The following is a 23,485-nucleotide window of genomic DNA, read 5'->3' as shown; positions in this document are numbered from 1 at the left end:
GTCCTGCAGGAGATCATGAAGCTGATTTTTATCCTCAAGGTGTGAGAGGACGATGGAGTCTACTAATGAAGCCAAGGGCTCTTTTTCCATATTGGATTTCATGTTGTTAACAATTCCCTTTTTCACCTCATTTTTGATGCTGTTCAGTATTTCTTTCAGTATTTGCTCTTCCGCCTTCCCAAGTCCATAGGTAATGATTTCCTCTAACATTTTTTTAGCAGTGACTTTTACTGCATTCTTCATATTTGTCTTTGTGACAACACTTAAACCTTCTTTAGCCTGTCCGGAGAGAAACTTTGGCATCGCCTTCAGCTGTTTCCCGAATCCCTTAATCAACATTTTAGAAGCTTTGAAGCCCTTTGCAATCAGCTTTCCAACTCCAAACCCAATGAGAGATACACCTATAGAAATGGCTTTTTCTATAGCCCATGATGTCCAGCTGAATTCTCCAGTCACCATGGCCTCTATGCCAGAGATGCAGTCTGATATTCCTTCAGTGATGAGTCCCATGCCGACTTGAGCTAATGTCCCAAATGTAAATGCAGTGAGCAGTGCTCCTCCAATAATCTGTAAAATTCCAAGACAGAACACCAGCAGACCTTCCCATGGGAAACGAGGCTTTTCTTCCACAGAAAATACATATTTCAGACCTTGACTGTAGAGGTTGTAGGCTTCCACTTGGAGCTCTTCATCAGCAGCCGACACCAGGGAGAACATTGGGGATTTTTTGACTATTGCATCCCTCCCTCTTTCTTTGATCTCATCCAGCTTCTGGATGGCCTCACTAATGTTTTTGTCGAAGTAACTCAACATGCTGCACTTGGTTGTTAACTGTTTTTCAAGGCTGGTTTGGTTACTGTTGGCTGAGTGTGCAGAGGACATTTTTACAAACTGCAGACAGACCACGGATTGTTCACTGAGATACTTCAGAGACTCCTGAGCCTTCTTTAGATCATCTCTGGCCTTAGTCAGGTAATCTGCTTTCTGCTGCTTTATAGTGCAGTATGCATGACTGTAAAAAGCTATGGCTGCCCAGCTTTCATCTTTTTTCATGGCTTTTTCAAATAGCCTGGCGCTGACGTCCCATTGTTTTTCACTCAGCACGACATTTCCAAACGTGATGTAGTGATAAATGCTAGAACACGGTGAAGTCTGACTTTGAGACTGACTTTGTGCCAATGACAAATCAGCTTTCAAACTCGTTTGCAATTCATTTCTCTTCAACTGGTCAATTTCCTCTGATTTTGTTTGCAGCCATATCCCCCAGAACTCATTCATGATGGCAACAACAGCTCTTTCCTCTTCTCCATCTGTCTTCTTATAAACATCTTCAAGAGTTTTGCAGTACTCTGAAAACAGGTCCTCTCGCAGTTTCAACTCAGTGACATCGTTCATCATGTGATTTATCTTTTGTGCTGCAAGTCTGTCCCTTGTGCTCTTAGCTTCCTCCAGAGAAGACACCGTCCTGAAAGACTGGTGTTCAGTGGACGCGATTATCTGAGCAGATCCAGGTTTACCTTTGCGAGCAGTTCGACCAAAAGCCTGGAGTTCCACTCTTGTGTTCTCAGAGAGGAAGGAGAGGATCACAAATAGTCCTCCATTGTTGTTCACCCGTTTGGACACTTTTATGTCTGTGCCACGCCCGGCTAGGTTTGTGGCAACAATGACATCACCAGGTAGCAGCTCCTTTTCTATTTTGCTCAAACTGTCTTTGTCGCTGCGGCAGTAGAGAATGATCTCACCTGGGATGCTGCTTTTCAGCTCTTCGTAGATCTCTTTGGCTTTGTTGATAGTTTCACAGATCACCAGGGCTGCTCTTCCATCTCTGTATGAATTTGGAGAAATCTGAGCCATAACCACAAGTTTTATTTCAGATTTCCACTCTTCAGCTGAGGTCTTCAGAGTACCTTTGACCTCAAATAACTTCTTCCGGTCGAATGTTGGCATTTTGCAGGCAGACAGATTTGGATATAGCTCCTGCAGAAACAGAATGTCTGCTTTGCTCCCAAGTGTCCCCGTTGTTCCATATATTTTCCCATGGTACTTTTCAAAAAAGGAGATGTTAGACACGTAGTTTGTCACTGTTGAAATTGTGCTCAGTTTGATTTGGTGTTTAATCTCAACAAACTGCTGCAGACCATCCCCCCATTTCTTATTCAGTTCTATTATACCAGTTGACCTGAAATCCACTGGACAGACGTTGTCGTTTTCTACAACATATTCCCGTCCTTGCTTCAGCTGCATTGCCAGAAAGGCATTCTGAACCCACACTGACACTTTCTTCTCCACCAGATTCTTCAAGAATCCAGGAATGCTGATTTTGTCTTCATTGTTTGGACATGGGGTGTACTGAATCTTCTCTGAGATTAATTCTGCAATGGGCTTGATGAGAATTTCTTCTGAATCATAGAGAGTACAACACAAGCCTTCCTCCAAGACAAGAAATTTAAGCTCTGGAATGTCCCTGTTGTTGTACGGGCTGCGTTTTCTAAGACGGAGCAATCCCTTGTCGTCTAAAGTGTAAACAGTGAAACCATAGGGGACATAGTCCTCAATTTCTTTGAAAAACTTTACCACAGCATCCTGACTCACAGTTTTCAGTTTGATCAGAAGTTCATCCTTTTCACTTTTGTAGGTATCATCTGTAAATCCACTTGGCACAGTGTTGGTTTCTTCAGCGATACGTAAAATGTCCATTGGATCATTAATGTCAGTGTCTTCTGTGTCTATTGAGTCAAAGATGGCCTTGAAGAATGAAGCAGGAGGACCCCGGACAAATGTCTGGTCTCCTGTAGACAGGAAGCCGTACTGGCTGACGTGGCCCCAGATCATGGCCAGGATGATGTTCAGGTGCTGCATGCAGACCATGGGGCTGGACAGGTAGGTCAGCTGCACTCCCTGATCCAGCAGCAGGGAGTCCACTTCGTCGATTATGATGCACTGATAGCTGCGATCAGGCCTCACATCCTTCATCTCAAATATCTGGCGAAGGTGATCTGCAGCGAAGGCTTCAATAGTGCCATAGACCACGTCCTTCTGGTAGCATTCTTTGCGATCTTTATCTTGGGTTTTATTTGTGTTTGTGTCAGCTGTCAAGCCAAAGTACTTGTAGAAGTTGGTCCATTCTTCTGCATCTCTTTGACATAACACAGAAGAGCTGGACACCACATCTACTTTTTCACCCCTAAGCACACGCAGCACTGCAAACATTGCTATGACACAAGACTTCCCTTCTCCGTGCCCATCTCCAGGAGAATCCCAGTGTCAGACAAGGCCAAGAGGCACCAGCTGATCATCTGGGTGGTTCTGGGCCACCACTTCCCTTCAGCCTGGCACAGGTTTACAGCATTGCATAAGACTGCCAGGACCTCCTGAAGGTCTTCTGTGTCCGTGCTGTGACTCAGATTCATAGCTCGCTGTACATCTGTGTGGTTTTTAATTTCACCGGTTTCGATCAGGTTTGTTACATGAGTTACTACACTGTATGATTTACTCAGTGTTTGTTCATCAATGTCTTTCATCTGCCGTATTTCATCAAACAGAGTGTCAAGGCTTTTTGTTTTCTCATCGCTCAGGCTCTTTTCTAAATGCTGGATCAGATTCACAGTTCTAGTTGACTCTAAGAGTTTAAGGAGAGATTGGTTGTCCTTGTCTGTCCACGTGGAAGACACCTGATACGTTGCCATCAAGTGTAAAATCTTCATGATGGAAATACAGTCTTCATCATGATGGTGGTCAGTTAATGCTCCAAGGAGGTTTAAGGCCTTTACAGGGGACCAAAGTCCAAGATTTGAAACCATCTGGAAGAGTTCCTTGGTTTGTACTTTTGAGTCTTGGAACTGCTCTGCACAGTCAAATAAAATCTCCAAACACCATTTGCCTGCAGGAGATGTCCTGTTTTTCTCAGCTTCTGTTTCTCTAGTAACCACTCTCAGGAGATTCTCAAGAAAGGTCAGAACAAAGACCTCATTAGAAGGAAGTTCCTTTCCAGTAACTTTCTGTGAGATGGTGATGATTTTATTGTCAGTGTTTGTGTCGTTGTTTAGGTTGGTGTGGAGCACCTGAAAAAGAGCCTTAAGAAACTTGTGTCTTGGTTCAATTTCCTCACTCTTAAATCTACCCATGAGGCTTTGCAGGGCCTCTGCAGCAAACACCAGGGAATCATTGTCCTTGAGCCTAGAAAGTTCCAGATTATGTGAAGAACTGAGACTTTGTTGTTCAATGATAAATCCACGTCTAAGCTGAGGGTTCCCTGTTCCCATCCCCTCGATGCCGTACTGAAAGTAATCAGAGATGAAGTCACTGATGGTACCGTACACAATGTCTGCTTCATAGACCTCCCTGTAAGATGCATTTGTTTTCTTCATGTTTGTGTTGAGAGAGATTCCAAGATGCTTGTAGAAGTCAGACCACTCCTGAGTTCGCTCCTCTGAGGGAACATCAGCGCTCAGCACAATGTCCAGTTTGTTTCCCATGCAGACTTGTGTGGCTGCAAACATGGCTGTGACACATGGGTCTTCTTCCACACCAACCAGTTGTAGCTCTCCACTCTTCTGAGTCAGCACCAACGCACACCACCGCAGCATCTGCCTCACTGTGGGCCACCAGCCTTTGGTGTCAAAAACTGCTTTGCAGAGCTGAGACTGAGACTTCTGTAGGTCGTCTGCATTCAAGGGATCACGTGTGAAGGAATCTTTCACAAATGGTGCATCTTTAGGTGCATTTTCTGCGTACTGCAGGACGCCAGTGGTAATGTTTTTTATCATATCAACCACAGAATCATCCAAATTCCATAACATCTTCACTTCTGCTAGAGCTTCAGGTAGACTGCTCTCATCGTTCCTTCTGAGAGTATTTAGGAAATCCTGATGGAATCTCTCAGGGCCAGCAAAGTCCAGAGCCTGGACGAGAGTGCGTCCGGACTCATCCGTCCACTCTGGTGATATGTCATAAGCTTGCACCAGCTTAAGGACTTCAGTTATTGAAACATCCTCTGCATATTTCTGTGACAGTGCTTTGAGCAGAGTCACTGCCTCCGTTGGGGTCCATTGGTTTCTTTGCACAAGTCTGAGGAGCATCTCAGTGGATTCTGAGTGGGTTTCTTTGCCGGTTAGATGTGTGAGTGTGGATAAGAGAAGCTTCAAGCACTGGATTTCCATCTTTAAAATGAACACAGAGGCTCTTCCCACTACATTCTGCAGTGATGATGCGAGGGTGCTCAGGAATTCTATAAGACAGAGGTTCTCAGTGGAAAGCTTATCTCCAGCCCACTGTTTGGCTATGAGGACTGCGTCAGTATCAGAGCTGCTACAGTCAGTGAAAAAGTGCATCAGGTTCAGGTACAGGGCTTGAGTCAGCAGGAGACTCTCAAAAGCATTGCGTGCTGATTGGCTGATGGAGTCCACCAGGGACTGCACCTGATTGGAGATGCTTTGTAGGGGAACTCCCTCGGGGATCTCCAGAGACAGGGCACACAGCTCTGTGATGAACACCTGAGTGTGCTGCAGAGTGCTGAGGGACGGGGGAGCACTGATCCATTCATCAAACAGAAGTTTGTCCAGGACTGACAGGATCTCCCGCTGCTGGTCTGCTGTCAGCTGAGTGAGACTCAGATCTGGAACAGGGGAACTGCATTTCTTAGAGAGGATTTCTAGAAGCTCATCCCTGCCTGATTCATACTTAGCCTCAAACTCATCCAGATGCCACATCTGAACATCTCGCTTGGACTCATATTCTTCTGAAATGTTGCTGCTCTGTTGTTTCTCATGCTGCTCTTTGGCTTGTTGCTGCGATTCTTGTAGTCTTTGATCCAGTTTTTTTCTCTCCTCTTCTCTTCTTCTTTCCTCCTCTCTCTGTCTCTCCTCCTCTCTTCTCCTCTCCTCCTCTCTTCTCCTCTCCTCCTCTCTTCTCCTCTCCTCCTCTCTCTGTCTCTCCTCCTCTCTTCTCCTCTCCTCCTCTCTCTCTCTCTCCTCCTCTCTTCTCCTCTCCTCCTCTCTCTGTCTCTCCTCCTCTCTTCTCCTCTCCTCCTCTCTCCTCCTCTCCTCCTCTCTTCTCCTCTCCTCCTCTCTCCTCATTTGCTCTTGATCCCTGATTGGTTTATTAAAGCAGTATTCACACTCGTACATATTATCGGCGCCAACTGGTCTGTAGTATTCACCTCCATTGAACACATAGACGTACCGCCCATGAACAGTACTTTTGGAGAGATTATCAAAGGATGTGCACGGAGGCAGGACTTTATAACACTTGCAGCATCTCAGGCGGTCGCCCATGTTACATTCTGATGGTACTTTGTTTCCCATTTTTATAGATTTATTCAGCAATTAAGTGGTGATTTTTTGTGAACCTGTGTTTTGATGAAACAAACAAAAAAGACATATTTATGAAATACAAACTAACTCAAAGCAGGAACTCCTGCTTCTTTGGTTCTTTGTAAAATGGAGCATAGCCAACAAAACAATACAGTATTTGCTCACCTGTTACAATGCATACCATGTGTAAAGGCTGAGTCCTTTCTGCAGTGGTGAGTTTGATTGAAACCCGAGTCCCTTTGTCTGCCAACCTCTCTCTCTCCTTTCCTGTCTCTGTCCAGCTGTAAGTGTCATAACAAAGCAGAAATGTAAAAAATAAAATAAAGAATGTCAATATACACACCATTTACATTATGTTTGGAGCTTTGCATTGGCAAGAGAGTAAGATTCTAAACATATTAGGAATATAATGACGTGTTAATCTCACACTTCGATGTGATTTATGATGTGAAGTTCATTATTCGATTCAGAAACGATTCCATTTGATGAAATAATTTAAATGACAACCAAGTATTTCTGTGAAAAATAACGTCATTATTAATTTATGAGGGATTAATGCCATAGTATTTTCAATGTTTTTCTTGGTTAAGCAATGTGCAAAGAGTAAATCTAAATGTTTTTTTCAATCCAGTTTAAAAAGAACAGTTGCAGATGAGTAAGCTGTATAAGGTAAAGTAACTAGTAACTAAAGCTGCCAGTGCAGCATTAAAAAAACTAAATTTCCCTCTGAGATGTGGTGCAATTGAAGTAGAAAGTAGTAGAAATGAAATACCTGCAGAAGTGTAATGGAAATGATAAAATTACATCACCTACATTATGATGTATGACAGCAGGGAGTGAGCACATCTGTTTAACAGCATCTGCCTGGAACAGAGTCTTAAGGATCCACATCTCCCTTCTATATTACCACTCAAACTTTCAATAGTAAAGTCTGGATGACACCACAGTAGTAGGCGGACTCATTAACTACTACGAGACGGCCTACAGGCAGAGGGAGGTTGAGTAGCCAAAACCTGTACTCATATAAAAGTACTGTTAACTATTGTCAATATTTCAGAGACCTACCAAAGTTTCAAAAATGATGTTTTCAGGGGAGTTTGTGTCTTATTAAGAGGAGCAAAGCTCCCCCTGGCTCCCCATAGTTCGCACCCTGCTTTCACTGCTGTCTAATGGGTGCATTTTTCATATATTAAGACGCGCTTGGATAGGTGGGTGCTTTGGGTGTGATGATCACAGTTATGTCCACAGATCTGGTGGGTCTTAAACATAAACACTTTATTTATTGCGGGTGGCCTGAAGATTAGTGAAATAGGATGAATTGTCTCCCCATTAAGTAAAAGTCTGTGCGCATTTACGCACAAGGTACAGCAGCTTAACTTCACTGATTAATTTAATCTCCTGATATTTTGACAGTATCGGTCAGGATGCACTGACAGCAGCCTCTCTGATCATGAAAGTCAAATCAAATTCAATTTACACATGATCCATAATGATAACTATTCAGAAAAAATGTAATGAATGGCAAAATATCATAATGTCAATGTAGAGGCTAAGCCCAAGCTTTACGCCCCTGAGGTGCTGTGCCAAGGTTGAGTAATTAGTGCACATTTTACTGATTTGATTGATCAAAGTATTTGCTGGTAAAACCATTGATTTTAATTTATTTCCATTCATTTCCATAGTTTTTCTAGACAATGGTTGTATATGTATGACTGTGTAGTGGTATTGTGTGTGTGTGCATGCATGTGTGCGTGTGTGGTCAAAAACTGTCTGTGCTTCCGGTTAGCATCTGAGGAACCAAAGAGTGGTTCCTATTTATGCCAAGAGTGCTAATAGGCTCTTGCAGTCAATAGACCTATTGTTTTCTGGGGAGCTACCATCTTCTTAAGAAAAGCTGAGCTCCCCTGTAGTTTGCACCCTGGCTACAATCTCAACCATCGAATTCCAGTTCAAGGAAACAATTAGTAGAGTTTTTTTTATCTCTGATGTTATGTTTTGCGATGTTGAGGAATTATTAAAAAAACAAAACACCTCTTAATTTTTTTTTTTGAATTGAATTGAATTAAAAGACAAAGTCACACTGAATCACTCTGCCTATAACTCCTACTCTAACACCTTTAATGCTTGACACTCTCTTGAGGCTAAAATTATTAGAAAACAGTTCAATGTGTGGCCTTACCGAAGCCTTGTTGAAGAATCTTTGAGCATCAGTTGCAGAAGTCAATACATAGAAAAAGGAAAAACAAGTGGAGAGCCTCCAGTATTACATCTGCTTTTATACAGTGGAGCTGAGGGGAGTTTTCAGATGACATCATAGTAAGGGGTCAGTTACATGGTCAAACTAAAACTGAAATAAACCTTTTCATTGGTTTTACAGAGCAAGCATACTAAAGGTTCATTAAAACTTTAAGATAAGATGTTCCTTTATTAACCCCCTGTAGGGGAAATTCAGTTTGGCACAGCAGCACAGAGGAATATACATATTATATTATATTAGATATTATTATATATCCTCCATTCAGGACTTTGATATTTGATATTTCCAGAGTCAGGAAACATCACTGCGGATCCATCTCACCCCGGACACAACCTGTTCCAGCTCCTCCCCTCTGGCAGGTGCTACAGAGCACTGTACGCCAAAACCAACAGACTCAGGGACAGTTCCTTCCCACAAGCCATCACTCTGATGAACAGCTGACTCTGACTCACAGTGTCAGGAATCAATTCTTGTGCAATAACCCAGTAACTCTAATCAGTCTCTAATCAGCCACCTGTTTACTGGTTACCACTTATTATTTATTCACTATTCTCGATTTCAGTGCTGCTCATACTGCTCACATTGTCATATTTTATATACTGTATACCAAATCCACCTACCTCAAGTCATTACTCCTGCACTACAGTAAGAATGGTTCATTGGTGACTACCCTAATTAGCACCACAGTTTAATGTGTACAGCTCAATTATTTGTCAATATTTTTCAAAAGATGCAGGAGAGACAGGGACCAAAAGAGGAAGAGGGCCCACAGAGACTGCATCCCTTTTTGGAGACAGGGACGATCCAGATCTTCGGCGCCACCTTCAACCTCAGTGAGAGGTTGAAAATAATTATAATTATAATAATAAAAGAACCCTTTATTTATAGAGCAGTTTACAACCACGTTAAAAAGTGCAAAGACAATAAAACACAAACACACAACAAGATACACGATAAAAGCAAGAAAATACATCAGAAATTAAAATACAGTTAAAAGATAAAAACTAAAACAACTAAATAGGCTCTCCTAAAAGTCTGTTTTAACAAGGACTGGTCTGCTTGCTGCTCAATCATTTGGTGATTTGGGTTTCCACTGTTCTCAGTGAATTGTACTGTAAAGAGTTTGAACTTTGAACTATTGTGCTCCCTTCATTTTTCTGAGCAGTACAAAGAAAGCAAACTAAAGCATATTTCTTATGAGAAAGCGAAACTTTAAGCAATGTTAAAATATCTTCTTCCTCAAAAGCAGGGTGTGAAGTACCTGCAGGTCATCCAGAAACAGGAACTCCAACTGTTTTAACAAGATTAATCTTCCTTAAATCTCAAACAGCCACAGAGACAGATTACTGACATTTACAAATGTTAATTTTCAATGTGCAGTGTTGGCTAAGTTACTGCAAAAATATAGTGACCCCCCCCCCCCCCCCCCCCCCCCCCCCCAACTCCGTCAATGCACTGCCCTTCTACACAAGTAAACTACAAGATTTCATCCAGCCTAACAGGTTCTAATGGACCCTTTTAACTTTTTGAATAATGCGTTTTAAATTATTAATTATTTTAGGCAGGCGGCACATTTCCAGCGCATAATAATTTACAAATTAAGCACTGCATCCAACCTTTGAAAAAAACACCCATCCAAGTCAATGCCATTTCAGTGATCAATAAAACCACTGATCAGCAGGCAAAAGTTTGCAGTTCAGTTGTTTATGAGCGGTGTTGGGAGTAACGCGTTACAAAAGTAACGCATTTACAGTAATGTATTGTTTTTGCTGTAACGCATTACTAAAAATAATCGGTAATATTATACCCGTTACAATCTTCACAAAAAAAATTCACGAACACCGAGAAACATTATGGTGGCAGAAAAACTAATCCATGAGTAAAAGAGTAACGTTATTTCCTGTTGCGGGAATCCGATGGTGGAGATTGTACGCAGGGTGCAAACTACGGGGGAGCTCGGCTCCTCTTAACAAGACGCTAGCTCCCCTGATGGATCATGGGTAAATAGATTTATAACCTACGCAGCACATCTTACCATCAGAATAATGCACCCAGTGAAAGTAACACAAAAGGAATAGTTAATTTCCATGCTGACAGCGCAGTGGTGTAGGAGACAGATGTGTCCCTGAGCGAGACACTTAACCCCTAGTTGCTCCAGAGCTGTGCGACCTCTGACATATAGAGAAATTGTAAGTTGCTTTGGAAAAAAGTGTCAGCTAAATGACTTATTATTAAAATGATTAATTATACTTGGGCACATTTTACAAACTGTAAGTTAACTCAATAACTCAAACCACAGCAGCAAAACAATTCAGACCTGCTCCAAACAGTAACAACATGCCAAAAAAACATGTCCTGTAAATCAGGGGTTTTCAAAGCCTGAGACTGCAGGCCTCCCCTCAGACAAAGCTTTGGTTGTTGTAACTTATAATTGCTAAAGTAAATAGTCGTGAATTGCATTGCCAGTAAAGCACATTGAATTGAACTGAATTGAGAAAGAGAGGTTTGGTACGTGATGTTAATATCATACAAAACTTTCACTTCCTGTTTTGTCCTTTATCTTTTGGTTGCTGTTACAGTAAATACAAGAAAAAACTTACTAATCAGACTAAAAACTTTATCACTACTGATTAGCCGTTAGTCATCTCTTAATAACTAATAAATGTCTGCATTGTCTCTGTGGTGTATAACATATGTGCATTTGACCATTACAGTTTAAAATAATACTCTAGCAGCTGGAGAGAGGCTCAGTGAACTCTTAAGGGGGAGTAATGATTGATGAGTGTGTAAAGAGTGAACCCTCCTATGGAATTTGACCTCTGACCCAGTGTTAGGAGGAGTAGTGATTAGTGTTTATGAAGGGACTGTGCCCTTATATGGTATTTAGCAGATACCTAAACATGTCCTATATAAGCTGTGTTCGATGTACAGAGAGACAGAGTGGCCATCGGGCTGGGTCACTCTCCAAGCTGCTGCAGAGCTTGTAATTGATGCTGAATTCTTTGATGTAATAAACTTTTATAATCAAGAACAGTGTCAAGCGGATTTCTTCTCAACACATCATCGCAGCGTTATTGTTCAGACACCACATCTCTAAACGTGTTTTTGTATTGTCTTACTTTGACCCCACACTCCTTCTGAGTGAAGTGAAGTTGGACTTTGTGTATGTGTTGATCAATGTGTGTCTCCTCACCACCAGCATATGACAGAAAACAACAGGCGACACACATCACTGTGACAGGTACAGCGAAGGCCTCGCGTCCCAAAGAAATGAACAGATAATTAATAGTCATGTCATGAAAAGAGCCGTCTCGTGAGACTCACGTAATTGACATTTTTCACATGCTGTCAATCCACACATTCATTTTCTCACGCAGTGAAATACAAATATATAACTGATTGTAGTAACAATTACTTCTGAATAAAAAAATGCTAATTTTATTGTTTTACCTCACTTGTTAAAATGCTGGTCATATAATTAGAATATCATCAAAAAGTTGATTTATTTCAATAATTCCATTCAAAAAGTGAAACCTGTATAATGTATACATTCATTCCACACAGACTGATATATTTCAAGTGTTCATTCCTTTTAATTTTGGAACTACTACAACTAATGAAAATTCCTAATTCAGTATCTCTGAAAATTAGAATATTACTTAAGACCAATACAAAAAAAGGATTTTTAGAAATGTTGGCCAACTGAAAAGTATGAACATGAAAAGTATGAGCATGTACAGCACTCAGTACTTAGTTGGGGCCCTTTTGCCTGAATTACTGCAGCAATGCGGCGTGGCATGGAGTCCATCAGTCTGTGGCACTGCTCAGGTGTTATGAGAGCCCAGGTTGCTCTGATAGTGGCCTTCAGCTCTTCTGCATTGTTGGGTCTGGCATATCGCATCTTCCTCTTCACAATACCCCATAGATTTTCTACAGGGTTAAGGTCAGGCCAGTTTGCTGGCCAATTAAGAACACAGCTGAGTGTCCAAATGACTTGAAAGGCGCCATACAAATACAGACCAATTACCATTTATGTAAACACAGGTTATAATATGGACTCTAATTATAGTTATTATAATTTATAATTTCTTTGGTTATTATTTACCGCTCACCCATATGGCTTGAACGGAAGTGGGGAAGTGACGTTTTTTGGCCGGTGACGGAGCTTGTTGACAGGTGAAGCAGTCGGCGTTTAGTTGGCTCTGCTAAGCAATATTTTCCAGACAACTCTCAACAAAGGAATATAAACCTTTAGCTGTGGAATATATTTGGGGAACCCCACTGTACTGCAAGAAAACCCTTCATCTAAATGGACGGTGGTGAGTTTGTATGCGTTACAAGTTTAACAAATCAGCTGATCATACCTTCAGATCCAAACGTCAGGATGATGTGAGAGCAGAAAGCCAGTCAGCAGCAGGTGGCAGTGTTACAGAAGGTCAGTCAGTCAGCAGCAGGTGGCAGTGTTACAGAAGGTCGGTCAGTCAGCAGCAGGTGGCAGTGTTACAGAAGGTCAGTCAGTCAGTCAGCAGGTGGCAGTGTTACAGAAGGTCGGTCAGTCAGCAGCAGGTGGCAGTGTTACAGAAGGTCAGTCAGTCAGTCAGCAGCAGGTGGCAGTGTTACAGAAGGTCGGTCAGTCAGCAGCAGGTGGCAGTGTTACAGAAGGTCAGTCAGTCAGTCAGCAGGTGGCAGTGTTACAGAAGGTCGGTCAGTCAGCAGCAGGTGGCAGTGTTACAGAAGGTCAGTCAGTCAGTCAGCAGGTGGCAGTGTTACAGAAGGTCAGTCAGTCAGTCAGCAGGTGGCAGTGTTACAGAAGGTCAGTCAGTCAGCAGCAGGTGGCAGTGTTACAGAAGGTCGGTCAGTCAGTCAGCAGCAGGTGGCAGTGTTACAGAAGGTCAGTCAGTCAGTCAGCAGCAGGTGGCAGTGTTACAGAAGGTCAGTCAGTCAGTCAGCAGCAGGTGGCAGTGTTACAGAAGGTTGGTCAGTCAGCAGCAGGTGGCAGTGTTACAGAAGGTCAGTCAGTCAGCAGCAGGTGGCAGTGTTACAGAAGGTTGGTCAGTCAGCAGCAGGTGGCAGTGTTACAGAAGGTCAGTCAGTCAGTCAGCAGCAGGTGGCAGTGTTACAGAAGGTCAGTCAGTCAGTCAGCAGCAGGTGGCAGTGTTACAGAAGGTCGGTCAGTCAGCAGCAGGTGGCAGTGTTACAGAAGGTCAGTCAGTCAGCAGCAGGTGGCAGTGTTACAGAAGGTCAGTCAGTCAGCAGCAGGTGGCAGTGTTACAGAAGGTCAGTCAGTCAGCAGCAGGTGGCAGTGTTACAGAAGGTCAGTCAGTCAGCAGCAGGTGGCAGTGTTACAGAAGGTCGGTCAGTCAGCAGCAGGTGGCAGTGTTACAGAAGGTCAGTCAGTCAGCAGCAGGTGGCAGTGTTACAGAAGGTCAGTCAGTCAGCAGCAGGTGGCAGTGTTACAGAAGGTCAGTCAGTCAGCAGCAGGTGGCAGTGTTACAGAAGGTCAGTCAGTCAGCAGCAGGTGGCAGTGTTACAGAAGGTCAGTCAGTCAGCAGCAGGTGGCAGTGTTACAGAAGGTCAGTCAGTCAGTCAGCAGCAGGTGGCAGTGTTACAGAAGGTCAGTCAGTCAGCAGCAGGTGGCAGTGTTACAGAAGGTCAGTCAGTCAGCAGCAGGTGGCAGTGTTACAGAAGGTCGGTCAGTCAGTCAGCAGGTGGCAGTGTTACAGAAGGTCAGTCAGTCAGCAGCAGGTGGCAGTGTTACAGAAGGTCGGTCAGTCAGCAGCAGGTGGCAGTGTTACAGAAGGTCGGTCAGTCAGCAGCAGGTGGCAGTGTTACAGAAGGTCAGTCAGTCAGCAGCAGGTGGCAGTGTTACAGAAGGTCAGTCAGTCAGTCAGCAGCAGGTGGCAGTGTTACAGAAGGTCAGTCAGTCAGCAGCAGGTGGCAGTGTTACAGAAGGTCGGTCAGTCAGTCAGCAGCAGGTGGCAGTGTTACAGAAGGTCAGTCAGTCAGCAGCAGGTGGCAGTGTTACAGAAGGTCGGTCAGTCAGCAGCAGGTGGCAGTGTTACAGAAGGTCAGTCAGTCAGCAGCAGGTGGCAGTGTTACAGAAGGTCAGTCAGTCAGCAGCAGGTGGCAGTGTTACAGAAGGTCGGTCAGTCAGCAGCAGGTGGCAGTGTTACAGAAGGTTGGTCAGTCAGCAGCAGGTGGCAGTGTTACAGAAGGTCGGTCAGTCAGCAGCAGGTGGCAGTGTTACAGAAGGTCGGTCAGTCAGCAGCAGGTGGCAGTGTTACAGAAGGTCAGTCAGTCAGTCAGCAGGTGGCAGTGTTACAGAAGGTCAGTCAGTCAGTCAGCAGCAGGTGGCAGTGTTACAGAAGGTCAGTCAGTCAGTCAGCAGCAGGTGGCAGTGTTACAGAAGGTCAGTCAGTCAGTCAGCAGCAGGTGGCAGTGTTACAGAAGGTCGGTCAGTCAGCAGCAGGTGGCAGTGTTACAGAAGGTCAGTCAGTCAGTCAGCAGGTGGCAGTGTTACAGAAGGTCAGTCAGTCAGTCAGCAGCAGGTGGCAGTGTTACAGAAGGTCAGTCAGTCAGTCAGCAGCAGGTGGCAGTGTTACAGAAGGTCAGTCAGTCAGTCAGCGCTCTGATGGGAGAGTTTTCACAGCGGCCGGAGACGTGACAGAGCTCCACAGAGTCCAAACTGCAGAAACACTGAAGAAGAAGAAAAACAGGTAGTTATTGACTGTGTGAGGGAGAACAGTCTTCTAGCATCAGTCCACTAGATGGCCTCATGGAGCTCTGCTTCATGGAGATCTAAACTGAATGGCACTTTGTGAGGCAGCCATGTTTCATCTGGACGTTTGGATGATTCAAGATAAGAAACCAGATAAGCTTCAGACATCAGTGGGAGGTGTGGTTGTAGTTACACTGTGAAGAGGGCAGTGAAGGGTCATCAGTTTAACTATACACCTCCTCTCTGCTCCTCTTTCACCTCTCCTCAAACCAGCAGCTGACAGAAAACGGACCTGAAACTTTCCTGAGTTCCACAACTGACGGTTTGTCAGCTGACAACAAGTTAAAAAACCTTTTCCTGAAGTAAAGAGAACGGCTTGGTTTGTTGCCACAACTTTAGTTTTGTTGTTAGTTTCGTTTTTACAGTGAAGGCGACTCAAAGCACACAAGGAATCATGCATTCAAACTGGCTTCTCTCCAGCTCCCCTTTTACATAGAAATGTCTGATGGGAAAACTCCAAGATCAAAAATGCTACAGTCAACTTTTGTTTTTTCGTTTTGTTATTTTGTTGAGATTTCTCTTCTGACTGCGAGGCCTTCTGCTTGTTGCTGTTGATAAAGAGCTTATTCAAAAGATTCATCATGACTGAACCACAGCTCACCGCCAAATTAAGATCCTCTTTATTAGGAGGCCCCAGACAGTTCAACAACCTCACATTGATTTAAAACCATTTCCTTCGTCACTCTGTTGTTAAAATCAAATGTTCATCTGATATGAAAGTTTTTCAAACGTGTAAGAAACACATCAGACTCACTCACCATGGTAATCTGAATGTCTTCAGGTCAGCAGCTCGCTGGTGTCTGTCTGTAAAAACAGACCAAACCTTATCTATAATAACCTGTTTATAATGTCAATATAAGTAAATTAATGTATGAGCCTTTCCAGCACAGGGGTTGGAGAAAGTCCGAGCCGTCCGAGCTGCTCTTGATCACCAACTCAGCCCCTGTTGTGATCCAACTTTTATTTAAAACCAACAAGTGTCTACAGACCAGTTGGAATGTAAAAGACAGAACAAACAAGCCCATCAGAACAAACAATGTACACATCAGGAGGACAGCTTACACAAGACCAGATAGCATCCCAGACATTTTGAGGACACAACATAATTTGAGGTCCATACGGTAACCTTAACGAAAGGTTTGAACAGCTTTGATTGTTTCCACTGTCACTTTTTTTGTGTTAGAACATTCTCAAGTTAGCTGCACCTAAATATGGAGTGCACACGTATTTGAGCCTTTATGGTAAATGCACTGAAACGCTAAGCTGACAGTCAGGGTTATTTATGTTATTATGTTTATTCTGTCTCACTTTACAAAGACAAGTGTTCCAGTCTGAGCTCTTTTTAAATTGTACACCATACAAACACCACACACAATATCATTTATCAAATTGCGCCAGACTTGGTGAACTTAGCGCCATGGTACACATTTAATAACGTGAGGATTTCAAAATAAGGTGTCAACACAACGTAATAAGATAAATTTGATGATATTCACAGGAAGTATAAAACATATTACATGTGTCCATTAAAAGTAAAAAAAACACTAAAATGTTAGGGAAATGACTTTATTCTATGATTTTGGGTTGCTGGACTTTTTGCTGTGTCATCACCTTTTATATATTTACACTGTGTTTATGATCAATTTTTTACTAGAACACATGATGGTTTACAAGAGGGCAAAGTTGTTCACCAATATAGTTTCTTAATTCTGCTTTCAAAGTGCACCAGATTAATGACTTAACTTTAAAATGTACAAAATCTTCTGGTGCTTGCCTATGGACCTCCAAGAGGGTCTGACATTCTCATTATGGGCTGAGCCCCCCTAAATGTGATCCTAGAGTCGCCACATGTCACGATAAATAAGATTACAAAGAGAACTCTCTAGACCGGCTCTATATGAAAAGTACAACGAGATAACGTTTGTTGTGAATTGGCGCGATATCATTTATGTATATAACATTTGTTTTTGTGAGTAGCATAAAGGGAACTACAACTTCCACATCGTTACACCACCCTGTAAAAGATCATGTGGTGTCCGAACAATAATGCTGAGATGATGTGTTGAGAAGAAATCCGCTTGACACTGTTCTTGATCATAAAAGTTTATTACATCAAGGAGTTCAGCATCAATTACAAGCTCTGCAGCAGCTTGGAGAGTGACCCAGCCCGATGGCCACTCTGTCTCTCTGTACATCAAACACAGCTTATATAGGACATGTTTAGGTATCTGCTAAATACCATATAAGGGTCTGAGTCTGCAAACTAAGGCTCCAATCCATATAAGAGCAAAGTTCTATAGAATAAGTGTAAACATCTTGTTGGACACCAGATAAGGATCTGAGTCTCCACATAACCACTGACCTCTGCTCTCCCCTTAAAGGTCACAAATCCTCTATCCAGCTAACTGTTCTGAGTCAAATGCACATATGTTATACACCACAATCAATAAATCGACCTTGTACCCAGCCAGTTTCACAGAAATCAAAGTTTCATGAGCAGTGGAGAAAATGCCATCATTTCCTCCTGGTAAGCGTATATCATTAACTCTACAGGTTGTTACAGGTAAGTATATCATTAACTACAGACCAAGATAAGCTAACACGGGATTGTATAATGAACCATATCACATTATTAATCACTTTTAAAATTAAAAATTATACACAATCGATGGCTGGATAAATAATAAGTCATAGAGATAAACTTTTAAAACATTTTGCATGGTGCAGTGCTGAGGATGAATTGAGGATCCTCACAGCCTGAGGGAAGAAGCTGCTCTCAAGTCTGCTGGTACGACAGAGCTGGTATCTCCTGCCAGATGGCAGTGTGGTCAGCAGGCTGTGGCTCAGTGGGTTTAGTGACAATGAACAGATGACACTTTTGAACAAAGCAGAAAAACTTTTTGTTTCATATGATATCGTACCAATTTAGTTGAGATACAATGTAGGGTGTTACATTTTTTATACAAATAGGATTGTTAGTGTTGACATATCCCACTTTTTAACAATCAATATGACAAAATATTTCAATGTATTGCAGATGAATAATCTTTCACATTATTAGGAGTCAAAAGATTGGGCCCCCTTTAAAGATCCGTAATTCACATCGGTACCATGTGAGGGAATTTTATTCTAATAGGTTTTCTACAAGCAACGGTGGAACGCTAACACAAAATTTAGGTGTGTGTTATATCTAGGGCTGCCCGTCGACTAAACCACTTTTTCATTGGTAAATTAATTTCAGTGAAAAAAATATCAACCTTAAAGTCCATCTGGAAATTGTTGCAACATGGACCCTTTCTCTTGTAACACAGATGTGACTTACCTGTGTGCAGTGCTCATGGATGCATTCATAGATGTATGAAGATGTATTAAGAATTAGGACTTGTTATTATATGTCCACGGCACTAACTGTAGGCTCTGCCATCAGCTAGTAAGGTCAGTTACAACAAGATTTTTCTTTAACAGGCAGCTCACTGAGAGCTTCTTATAAATGTATATTTCAAAGGCTAATTAGTATGGTTTTGGATTTCTCTGTAATACAGCAAAGCGTATTATATTCTTTCTCAGCTCCGGAACTCAAACTATTTTCTGATGCCCCAAAAACATACACTTAATAATTACATTAATATCATAAATGTGACGACTAGTGGTAATAAAAAGGGTAGCCTAATAATCCGAGGAAAAACTGCATTTCCAAGATTAATCTAAAAGTAAAAAACTTCAATATTCTCTGACAGTAGGCTATAGTCATACATTTATAACTTCGTTTGGAAACTTACTTTTGCAAGGCTGTGTGTGTTATGCATGCAGTGGAAAGTTATATTCGGATTTAGCAGTGAGGAAATAGTCGTTCTGCCCTTCTGCCCTCCGCAGGACAAACTGTGAAGTACACTACAGAATAATTTGTTGTTTGGTGTGTTACAGTTTCGTTTGTTTACACACATTTTCTGTAAGAATGCCTCATATTCTCAGAACTCTACACACAAATCAAAAAATGAAACTTTACATTCAAAACAACGTTATTTCTTCTCAAAATGGTATTTTGTTTTCAAGTGACTCACAAACCATCATATGAATAGACATTCATAAGAACCAGTTGAACACTGATGTGCTCAATGTAAAACACTATGATGAATGGAAAACACTTCTTCTCCATTCATCATAATGACTTAGGCCTTTTTTTTGTTCAGTGTTACAATATTGTTTTTATACTCAGAACACACAAATACACGGTAACAAATATATTTTATTTATCCCACAAAAACAATGTACACAGTTTACATCCCATTCCCAACCAACACAAAGTTGCATATACAAAACAGAAGAATTTACTGTAAAAAAAAACAAAAAAACCAACCTAAAACCAAACTATGCTGCATCCTCTTCTGTTGCGGTCTGGCCACAGCACCTCATCCACATCATAGGCAATGTTTTCCCTGGCCAAGCAGCGGGGGAAATATGGCCTAGCATGGCGATTCCAGCCATGAAAAGCATCAGCTGCTATATCTCCACATGCATCCTCCATAGCTTGGAGAAGAGGTATACACGTTTGTGGGTTTCGGTCATACACTTTCCATCTCCAGGCAGAAAAATTGCTCAATAGGATTGAGGAATGGAGAATATGGAGGGAGATAAACAACTAAAAAGCGTTCAAATGGCACCCTGTAGACCTGCTTCATCCTGAGATGATTTCTGCGCAAGACACGGTCCAGTGTTGATAAGCTTACCCTATCAATATTTTGAAATATGTCATTGTTTTCTATTATTTTTCTTTGTATTTGCTGTAATGTTATGGCGTTGTTTTCTAGGACCATGTTAATGATTTCAGTTTCCTGTTCAGGAGACGCTGCTAAACAAATAGTAAAATACTGTAAATACAAAGTAGGTATACATTTCCTAAATACTTGATACATACTTCATTCATCCTCCTCTTCATCTCCGATGTCTTCATCACTTGTGACTGAAACTTTTTGGATTATCTTTTGCCTGATTTTCTGGACTTCTTGGATTTGGATTTTTTGCCTTCGGTTTAGACTTTCTTCAAGTATTTTGACTCTTTCTGCCTAATTCCTTCATCGACCTGTTCATCTTTTGTTTAACTAATATCAAAAGCTGTGTCTGCTCGGAAGGCAGTTGCCTCACTGCCTCACTACCGTAATAGTCAACTGCTTCCGAAGGCACCACTTTCAAGTGAAGGCACCTCTGTCAGCTAACTAGCTATTGAAAAGACAAATGACTAACAGACGCCTCAGAAATCATACTTGGTTACAGTATCGGGCTAATATGATAGTTCAGTGTTTAGTTCTTGCTAAGTTTTCAATAATCAAAGCAAGAAAACTACTAGAAACGTTTAAAAATCTATATTTACATAGATTTTTTTGTTGCAGCTGGTTTGTAAAAGGCAGCATCAAGTCAGCATCGAAGCTGCCTTCAAAACTGGCCATTACGGGGAAGTTTGAAGACATCTTAGGAGATAGGAAGATATCGTTTTGACCGTTTGGAACAGCTACTCTATGCTTCGCTGTCCTGTTAGACACCTTCTGAGACAGCAGTTTAGCCCGTTTCCAGCACAGCCAAAATGTGACAGGTGGACTTTCACATAAAGGATCACACATTGTTGACAAGTTCAGCATCCTGCAGTTGACACTAAACCTCAGCCAAAACTCTCTTAACTGCAGATCCCTGTTATTCCTGAGAAACACACCGTTGCTATGAGGGAACCAAAACAAGACTGTGGGCCCTTCTTGCACCTGTGGCAAAATGAAGCAAAGGGCCGAAAGGTCTCACACACAGTCCAGGTTCATACAGTGAAACTGTTCGGAGTAAAAGCAGCCGTTCTCCTGGTCAGTCCTGAGCGCCATCAGAGCATCTAACAAGGATTATAGAAGCTGAGAGTTTAATTCCTCTTACAAAATCAAGCACTTGCCTAAAAACCATTTGATCTGTGCTTAAAATCAAACAATGCTTTCAGCTTGGCCTTACTTATAGCTTGACATTGCCACTATACTGGAGAGGGACTTGACCACATTTTGGTTTGATCACATCATTAGAAACAAGTGTGTAGAATTATGAGTTGTTGTGTGTAAAAGATGACAGCTGTGTTGTAGTTGTGTTTAACTTTTGCCGCTCAGACAACTAATCATCCATGTCTGAGGCACATCTTATGTTGTCTCCTGCAATATTTCATTTCCGTAGGATTTTTGCTGCTTGCACCAATATTAAAGGTGTTGTGTGTGTCAGGTAAAAAGTAAACGATGTGGGCGCTGGGCGTGAAAATGACAACCGTGTTTATTGGACACTAGCAATGACGCAGCGAATAACGTGGGACAAAACAAAAAATTTGACAGGATAGACAGACGAAACTCTCCAGAGGAAAGGAGAGGAATTACAGTTTTTCACAACTGCTACAACACTAAACCACATTCTTTGAACCCAATGCTCAAAGGCCTAAACCCATTTGTCAAATCAGTCATTCTTTAGGTAAAAGCTTAAAAAATTCCGGTACTTAAGTCACTGTTTGCAAATCTCATCCGCTCTTTTTGCAAAACTCTAAACACATTCTCACACACTAAAACACATTTTGCACTGTGATGCACTTATACCTTGTATAATACATGCAAGGCAAGGCAGGGCAAGTTGATTTGAAGAGCACATTTCAACAACAAGGCAATTTAGAGTGCTTTACATCAAACATAAAAGCAACTTAAGGGAAATAGAAAAAAATATATACAGGAATAACAGGACGGTTGGGTTCTGTTCCCACCAAATTCTGCTATCAACATACAAATCAGTTTATGACGTGTCTGGTAACATTCAGCTGTAGCACCAAATGTTGACCAAATATTAACAGGTGAGATGTAGAGCTCTCCCTAAAAACTTGAAAACAGAGTTAATGGACAGAAATGACATTAACTCTGACAGAAAACAGTTTGATTCTTGACTCTCGATTTGAAAATTTCCACTCCAACGTTAACACTGACAACAACAGGTTGACAGCTGGGGGAGGCACCAAGATCAGCTAATGACAGAGGCCAGTCTGAACAGGACACAGGCCCTGCAGCAACCACAATACCTGTGTTGGTATTTCCTCCACTGCTCACAGTGACATGACTCTATTGGAACTCTTACGTCAAACTGTGTAAAGTTATGTTTTTTGACATGTGAAGGACAAAAAACTCCATCTCAGTCCCTGTGATGATGATAGGCTGTGTATTCGTGTGGGGTCTGTTCTATCCCCAGTTGCCATGTTTCTGTGACAGCCCCAGGTTGCCGAGAAAGCGCCCTACAGTTAACTGCTCCATCGCTCCGGCATGATGGTGTGGTTCCGGGAAGAAGTCGAGCACACTAAGGTTAAAATTTCCTCTGTGACCCAGTTCGACTACATGTTTTAAAGATGCCCAATCGTACTTAACATGTCTGTTGCAGCTATATGAAAGTGAGCCGCTAGGGGCACGAAAGTTCACACAAGTAGGCAGTGGGATGACCTAATCACACACACAAAATTTGGTGGTTGTACCACTTACGTTTCTAAAGTTATAAGAATTTTAGGTCAGTGCTGCACAGTGTTTGTTTTTACATCCTGACCCCGACAGGTTGACAGCTGGGGGAGGCACCACCATCAGCTAATGACAGAGATCAGTCTGAACAGGCCACAGGCCCTGCAGCAGCCTGTATATACATGTATTTCCTCCACTGCGCACAGTGACATGACACCGTCATTTACTGTGCCATCAAACCAGACATACTTTGTAAAGTTATAAAGAGACATTGATTATTCAGAAGGTAAGGGGAGAGAAGTAGGAGCCACGGGAGAAGGGGAGGAGGAAGGGGCGGGGCAGAAATGGACAGGACCATGGGGTCACAGAGTTTCACAGATACTTTGCTAACAAAGACTGCAGCACTTGCTCTATTGAGTTTCCCTGGCTTATAAACTCTATTTTGTGATTGGTTGTTTTATTTTCTATGAACCACTTTGTGAGTTCCCACAAAAAAGGTTCTAATAAATAACATAAGGTAAGGGGAGAGAAGGAGGAACAGCTGGAGAAAGGGAGAAGATATTAGATTTGCCATTTGCAATACATGATAGATCAATATATAGATACACATAGTACACGTTAATTAAAAGAATAACAAGGCTCA

The 23,485-nt window shown here is 42.1% G+C and overlaps 1 long non-coding RNA gene across 1 annotated transcript; it reads right to left on the bottom strand.

Annotated features, from left to right (window-relative positions):
• Window positions 1-5,984: 5,984 nt before the first annotated feature.
• Window positions 5,985-13,088, bottom strand: LOC119909794. Its single transcript, XR_005445544.1, has 3 exons — window positions 12,933-13,088; window positions 6,477-6,592; window positions 5,985-6,346 (listed from the first exon to the last, which is right to left on the bottom strand). It is a non-coding gene; the product is annotated as an uncharacterized LOC119909794 (long non-coding RNA).
• Between the last annotated feature and the right edge of the window lie 10,397 nt (window positions 13,089-23,485).

Source organism: Micropterus salmoides, unplaced genomic scaffold, assembly GCF_014851395.1.
Source record: "Micropterus salmoides isolate LMB-PRFRI ecotype aquatic unplaced genomic scaffold, ASM1485139v1 Ms_hic_scaffold_19, whole genome shotgun sequence".
Classification (NCBI taxonomy): domain Eukaryota; kingdom Metazoa; phylum Chordata; class Actinopteri; order Centrarchiformes; family Centrarchidae; genus Micropterus; species Micropterus salmoides.
This window is presented reverse-complemented; position numbering and strand designations above follow the sequence as displayed.